Here is an 8,158-nt window from a genome sequence, read left to right on the forward strand (position 1 = left end):
AGCTAAGCTACTCCTGAATTCCTAACCCCCAGAAATAGTGAGATAGTAAATTGATTTAAGCTACCAGGTTTGGAGAAAGTTTGTTATGCAGAAATAGATCACTAATACACCATTTACGCTCTTTCCACTCTATAAGATACTTCTTATCTGGGATCTGCTAAATATTCACAATGATTTTCCAGGATTTGTGGGTAAAAATTCAAACCCTAACCAGTCTGAGTAGGACTTTGACTTACATTTCTCCATTTAAGGAGAAGAAAATTAAATGTCACAATAATTGTGTGATTTTATTTTTTCCTATTTGGTTAGTTTATTGCTATTCAATAAGAGCAAGGTATAGCATTTTAAAGTAGAATAACCTCAGGTAAATTGTTTATGCTTTTCCTACCAAGATAATTAAAACAGTCATATCATGTTCCTCTGGTGGAGGCTCCCAGAGTTTATTGGAACAGACTGGCACTGTGGACGCCACCTCCTGCTCGGTGCTATCTGTGAACAACTCCACACATGTTTCTAAGTCTACTGTGGTCAAATTTCCCAGGAGCCTCACAATGTTACTAACAAAGAGACAGACTGGAAGGAAAAAGCGGAGAAGAAATCAGCATATTTTATTCTCTACATTGTGGAAACAAAACATACAAGAAGAAGAATATACTCACAGAAAGTTTATTGTCACTGAAATCCACTGTCCTCCTGGGCTCTTCCTCTCATTTACTGAAGTCTCCAGCTCCTGGCCCAGTGTCCTCCCCTCTCCTCATGTCATCATTCTCAGTGATTTCACTAAAATAGAAACAGTCAGACAAGGACTTCCTCACTTTCCTTCCATCAAACTTACCAACCAATCCGCATCTGTACCTATAGTGGAAATCCCACCCATGCTCCTATCTATTGACAATGTCTCCAAATGTGCTTAGTACCTTATCTCGTCTTAAATATTCAAGGATTCTACTTCCTATATTTTCTCTCACTCTTTCCCAGATCACCAATTTCTCCCTCTCTTTATATTAATCCCAGATGTATATCAGTATGCCTTGATACGACCTCTCTGAAAATACCCTCCCTTAATCCAACCACATATCCCCTTCTGCTATTCAGTTTCTCTGAACTCCTTCCTGAGCAAAACCTCTCAAAGCACATGTTGATTCTTGGTTTCTCTCTTTGGTTGTCTTTAATTTTTGCCTTAACTTATTCCAGTTGGGTTTCTATTCCATCATTTCACTGATACTTTTATCAATTAGTACTAAATACCATATGTTTTGCCATTTCCATTGGACATTTCCCTATCCTCATTTTGTTCAATCTCACATTCAATCAGGTAATCACTCTCTCCTTATTAAAATATTCTCCTCCATTGGTTCCGAGGACATCACACTCTCACAATCTTCCTCCTACTTCTCTGGCTACTTCCACTCAGTCTCCTTTCCTGACTCCTCCTCTTCTGCCTGTTTTCCAAAAGTTTCTCTTTCTCTGGGCTCCGTCCAAGGACATCTCTTCTCTCTCCTGCAAGTTGCTCTTCTATTCTCAACAAGTGAAAGTCCATATAAATGCCAAAATTCCCACATTTATGCCTCCAAATTTATCAATCAGGCTTTCATCTTGAGAGCGCTCCTTGCTATGCATACATATGAAACCTAACATGTCTAAAGCAGCACTTTTCATTCCCAAACAAGTAACTCTCCCAGGTGTCCTTATCCACTAGATAATCAAGCCTGAAACTAATTGGCTTGATAGGTAATTATAGGTAATTGGAGTATTACCTATAATTTCTCCCTCTTCCTTAAACTCCATCCATGTTCAATCCAACAGCAAGTTCTCTAAAGACTACCTCCAAAATGTGTCTTGAATTCATGTACTTTATGTCAAAGGCCAACAACCTAGCACAAGACACCCCTATCTTTCACTTATAATACTGCAATAGCTCCCTTTTTCAGTATTTTCGCTCTAATCCATTCATTGTAATCCGAATACATTGTAAATGTATTTACTTATGTACCGCAGCGCTACCCACTGGAAACTCCGTAAGCAAACCACCAAGTCTTCGTCATTCTAAACTCAGTGTCTAGAATAGTGCTCTGAATATACTAATCCCTTATTAATATTTGCTAAATTAATAATAATGATAATGCTACGTGACAGTCACAGAATCAACAAATATTTAGTTTAAGAATTACAAAATCAGCTTTTCCCATGGGAGGCACTGGGTTGAGAGGAGCGTGGCCCTCTTCTCTCCCACCATGTCGCGTGCTTGTTCACTGATACCGGTGTACTCTGAAAATGCGGAATCATCTGGCTAAAATATCACTTTGCCTGCTGTGTTCAAGGATCCTATTTTGACCAGAAATTGTGAACTTTGTTCACACCCACTTGCACAAAAACAGTAGACAGCCCTATGCTGTCAGTGGATTATCCGGTCATCAAACCAGTGCTGAGTCGTGCAATATGGGCAGAGCAGTAGTTCGTATTCCCAGAGTTCGAGATGGTGGGACTCATTGTTCTGGCCAGTATGCTTTTGGCAATGTGTGTCGTGGGGGCCACATGTTTGTCCCAACCAAAACCTGCTGCCATTGGCACTGCTGAGTGAAAACAACACAGACGCGATATGCCATCTGCTCTGCCCTGACTGCCTCCGCCTTACTAGCACTGGTCATGTCTAAAGTTCATCGTACTGAAGAAGTTCCTGGACTTCCTTTGGTGGCCAAAGATAAAGTTGACTGAAGAAGTTCCTGGACTTCCTTTAGTGGCTGAAGATAAAGTTGAAGGCTGCAAGAAGACCAAGGAGGCTGTTTTGCTTCTTAAGAAGCTTAAGGCCTGCAATGAAATAAAAAAAGTCTATACCTCTCAGCAAATGAGAGCTGGAAAGGGCAAAATGAGAAACTGTTGTCGTATCCAGCTCAAAGGACCTTGAATCATCTATAATGAGGACACCATTATCACCAACGCCTTCAGCAAACATCCCTGGAATTACTCTCCTTACTGTAAGCAAACAATATTTTGAAACTTGCTCCTGGTGGACATGTGGGCCATTTCTGCATTTGGACTGAAAGTGCTTTCTGCAAGTTAGATGAGCTGTATGGCACTTGGCATAAAGCTGCCTCCCTTGAGAATAACTACAACCTTTCCAAGCACAAAGTGTTCAACACAGAACTTAGGAGAATCTGGGAAAGCCCCAAGAGCCAAAGAACCCTCTGAGTACCACACAAGAAGAGTCACTACAAAGTCCTGAAGAAGAATCCACTGAAAATTCTGAGAATCATATTGAAGCTAAACCCATATGCAAAGACCATTCGCTGGAACACCATTTTTTGCCAGGCCAAGAACCACCAGCTACAGGTGGATAAAGCAGCAGCAACTCTAGAAGCCAAATTATATGAGAAGGGGGCTCCAGGTAAGAAGCCTGTGATAGGGAAGAAAGAAAGAAGGCTGTTGGGGTTAGGAGGCTAAAGAAGCCTTTGGTGGGAAAAAGACTGCAGTTACTAAGAAACCAGCTGAGAAGAAGCCTGCAGAAAATAAACCCACCACCAAAAACAAAAGAGGCTTGTGGCATAAACTTAAATTTGTTTACATAAAGGTCACATCATTTTGGACAGCTAATTTTGAATAAAAACCTGATCAAAGAGGCAGTGAGAAACAAAAAAGAATCACAAAATCAAAAGACCTTTATAAGCAAACTAGCCATTCTTTTGCAAAAGATACATGTTACCAGTATGCCTTCATTTTAAAAGTTTACTAAACATAATAATGCAAAATTACTATATTCCCATCTCCACCAGCTGCGTATTGTGTGCGTATCAGGTTGCGTTTATTTCTTAAAAGTTCTTTCTACTCTTCTAATTCCTGTTTCCAGCACCTTTTGATTCAGATTGACCAGGATGTATCCTCCCTAAAACGCTCTTGATTTCTCCTAAAGTATTTGACTTTAAAAGGCCACCTATCAGAATCCGAAAATTGTCATTTCCCCAGATGCAGAGGCTTGTCTCATTTCTTTAACCACTAAATTAAATGATAAATCAAAGACAGTCTAAAGGGTAAAAACTATCAGAAGTCCAACTTGTAAAGCAGAACTGAAGTTGAAAAGCAAGTAGGAATGAGACACACTATCTGGGCATCAGCAGCCACAGGGGAATCCTGCCAAAAAGTCAGAATAGCTTTTCAAGGGTAAGCATTTTTCATCTATTTTATTCCTTTTTATTACTCTGCTTAGGTAACACAAAACTTCAACTGATATGAAACGTACAAATGCAGCTGGTAATACGGTCTATTTATATTCTTATTTTATTTGATTCAATTATTCTCCTATAATTCTCCTGGTATTAAAAATCCTTTTGATGGTTGCTCTGTTTTCCATTTCCAAAGTCATTGACCCCATTCCCTACCCAAGGTAAAGGTAATGCTCTGTGACAGCCTTGTTTACAGAGAGCAGGAAAGGACTTGGCAGCTGTTCCAAAGTGTCAAACGAGATAGCCTGAAGAATGCTATAGAAAAGTGTCACCAAATGGGGAAGCCACGTCACACTAACTAGACTGCCTCTTTGTCGATCACTAATAGAATTTTCTGATGTGTACCTCTGTGTGATGTGTGAGAGAAAGATTTATTAGAAGGATGGAGGAGTGCGGGGTAATTTCTTTTGTACCTTTCATATAACTTTTACAGTCTTCAAACTTTCAAAATCATGGGGGTTGCCTTAAAAATGCAAATAATAAGAAGAAACAACAACAAAAAGGGACTGTATTAATTTGAATTAAAACACAGTGCCCTTTTGAGAATGACTTTATTTTTAACATCTCAGAATACCTCTAATACACCAAAATTTACCACAAAACTTGTGTTTTTTATCTATTTTAAGAGGTATATGCGAGAGTACACCAAAGTATTCATTTAAACTATGCCATTATTGAAAAAACATACAATTGGGTAGCAATTGACCAAAGTTCTCTAAGATATTGAAGTATATAATTTCCTATTCTCATTATATTTAGTTTCTTGGTGAATTCAATTTGTTCATTCATAGAATTCAATTTGTTCATTCTTAAATGCCTACTCTGTGCAGGCACAATTCCAGGCACTTAAAAGCAAATGACATTTAAAATTCAGTTTCTAAATTGCATTAGCCACATATAGGACACATCAAGTAGTTCACAGTCCGATAGGTAAGAGAAAAAAAGATGATAGTGCTACAGTAGTCAAAACACTGTCCACAAGGCTTTATTCCCCTGTGCTTTCTCTGTGCCCAACCCTTTCAGCTGAATCCTAACCTATTTCTTCTAATCCATGGGGATCTCCCATCTTCACTTCAACATCAGGATAGATTTTGCCATTGTTCCCAACTCTAATCTGGCTCCCTCCCCTAGATTGACAAAATAATAACCAACAATGAACTTGAAGTATGTGCAAGGTTCTGCATTAACTGTTACACTAATTATCATTTTAACCTTCAAAACATTCCCATGAACTTATATTATTAGTCTATTTTACAAATAAGGAAATGACCATCAAAAGATCTTCACTTAATGAAGTTCTACAGGAAATACTTTAGAAATTAAAGGGGGAAAAAGCTTAAAATACAAAAATGGTGACCAAAGTTATAGGTAACATAATAATAAATCTAAAATATCTCTATATATAGCTAAAATATCTCTCTATATAAAATAGTAATATCTAATTTTTAGGGTTTAAAATAAAATAGACCTAAAATATCGGGCAAAATTAGATGTAAGGTGCAAGAATGTGATTGGAAATAAAGTACTCTAAAGGCCTTCTATTGTTCAGAAAGAGGTTTTTTATGCCCCTCTATAGGCAAAGAAGCACTTTTAAGGATGAAGAGATTTCCCATATGTCAATAAACACATGTTAATGAAAATCTTTAATCCGGAAGAAGTAAAAGTCTGAAATCAGTATGGAAATAATAATGTAACTTAAATGCTTGTTAAAAAAATGTTTAAACACACTGAAGTAAGAATTCATCCTAGTTTTAAAAATAAAATAATATATTATACTTACCATTGTTGTGAAGTTTAGTATGATATAAAATACTACTACATAAAAGCAATAAAATAAAGTGTATATAATAATTCTAATTTGTGGAGTTTAAAAATAAGATCTAAAATACTAGATAAAAATTAGATGCAAGAGAAAGCAAAGGCATACAACTTTCATAGAAAGAAACAAAACTATGTCTATTTGCAGATGACATAATTGTATATCTAGAAAATCTAAGAGAATCAATGATATAAATCACTACAAACAATAAGAGAATTTAGCAATGAAACTCTAATATTAATATCCAGAAATCAATGTTTCATATGCACAAATAATAACCAGTTAGAAGATATAATGAAAGAGAAGACTCAATTTACAGAAACAACAGAAAAGAAAAATACTTGGTTATAGGTTAACAATAAATATGTAAATTTATGTGAGGAAAATTTTATATTGTTTCTAAAATATAAAACAATAGACTTGAACAAATAAAAATAGAAACATGTTTTAAAATAGGAAGATTAAATATCATAAAGATATCAATTATCTCAAGGTTAATTTAAAATTTTGCATCAATTCCCAAAAAATGACAATAAGTTTTCCTCCAGATACAAATAAGTTTATATAAAGTTAAGACTGAAAAATAAACAAGCGTGATGGAAAAGTTCTGGCAATCTATTGCATCACAATGTAAGTATACTTAATGTTATATAGTACCCTTAAAAATGGCTAAGAGAATAAACTTTATATTTTTTTCACCACAATTAAAAAAAACACATAAAAAACCAGGACAACTCCTCCATACAGATCAGCTCTCAAGCATTCTCATCTAATATTACAGATAAGCCCTCCATTCTTAGGGAGTATCTATCTAGTGAACTAGAAATACTGATTGCACTGAACTTCAGTACAATCCCTCAAGTGTGATATGCTTGAGTTTTGTTCAGTGCCTGACACAGAGTGAGCAATTGATAAATATAAATTATAGGTAACTTCCAACTTTTCCTGTAAATGTATTGAGTTATCGATTAATGTGTATGGAGTTCCAAAAAAAAAAAAAAAAAAAGAATAAAAGAAAAAGAAAAGGAAAAATCACCAAGAAGGTCTAAAGAGAAGAAAAAAAAATGAGTGAGATTATCTCAAACAGGTATTAAAATATCACTATAAAAACAATATATAGCATCAGAAGAACAACTGGACAAAAGAAATTATGCAGAAATAGACCCAAATGTATATGTAAATTTATCATGTGATAAAGATGATATCTCAAGTCAGTGGAGGAAAAATATGATATTATTAATAAATAGTATTGAGAAAACTGAAAGTTCATTTGGAAGAATTATCATTGATCTATACTTTACAACACACACCAGCACAAACTCTAAATAAATTATATATGTAAATGTAGATATAGATAGACAGCAGATAGATAGATAGATAGATAGATAGATAGATAGATAGATAGATAGATAGATAAAGTTAGGAAGGAAGGAAAAAAGGAAGGAAGGAAATGACAGAAGCACTATAATAAGACATGAGTAAGTTCCTCTGTTACCTGGGAGAGGGAAAGAAGTTCCTAACCGTGATTCAATGTCCAGAAGCAATAAAATAAAAATGGGTAATTATGAAAAATTGAAAATTAAAAAAGCTTTGTAAGACAAAAACAATAACATTATATGCAAAATCAAAAGGCAAATGACAACAGTAAGCCAGAAAAAAATACTTGCAATTATTTTTCAGCAGATATATATATATATATATATATAGTAAATCCCTAATATATAGTTTCTAAAAATCCAGAAGAAATAAAAACTAATAGAAAAATAGGACACTAAATACCTGTTGGAATGGCCAAAATCCAAAACACTGAAAACACCAAATGCTGGCAAGGATGTAAAGCAACAGGAACTCTCATTCACTGCTGGCAGGAAAGCAGAATGGTACACACACTTTGGGTGACAGTTTGGCAGTTTCTTAGAAAACTAAACATAGTCTTAGCATACTATCCAATAATCCCACTCTTTGGTAATTATCCAAATGAGTTGAAAACTTATGTCCACACAAAAACCTGCACATGTATGTTTATAACAGTCTTATTCATAAGTATAAAAAATTGGAAGTAACCAAGATGTCCTTTAGTTGGTGAATGGATAAACTATGATATATCTGGACAATGGAATTT

At 35.3% G+C, this 8,158-nt stretch overlaps 1 pseudogene across 1 annotated transcript; it reads left to right on the top strand.

Moving 5' to 3' along the window:
- Positions 1-2,234: 2,234 nt before the first annotated feature.
- On the top strand, positions 2,235-3,601 carry LOC308494399 (large ribosomal subunit protein uL4-like; annotated as a pseudogene). Its single transcript has 2 exons — positions 2,235-2,691; positions 2,735-3,601. The product of its transcript is annotated as a large ribosomal subunit protein uL4-like (transcript).
- The last annotated feature ends 4,557 nt before the right edge of the window (positions 3,602-8,158 follow it).

Source organism: Rhinolophus hipposideros (genome assembly GCF_964194185.1).
Source record: "Rhinolophus hipposideros genome assembly, chromosome: 3".
NCBI lineage: Eukaryota > Metazoa > Chordata > Mammalia > Chiroptera > Rhinolophidae > Rhinolophus > Rhinolophus hipposideros.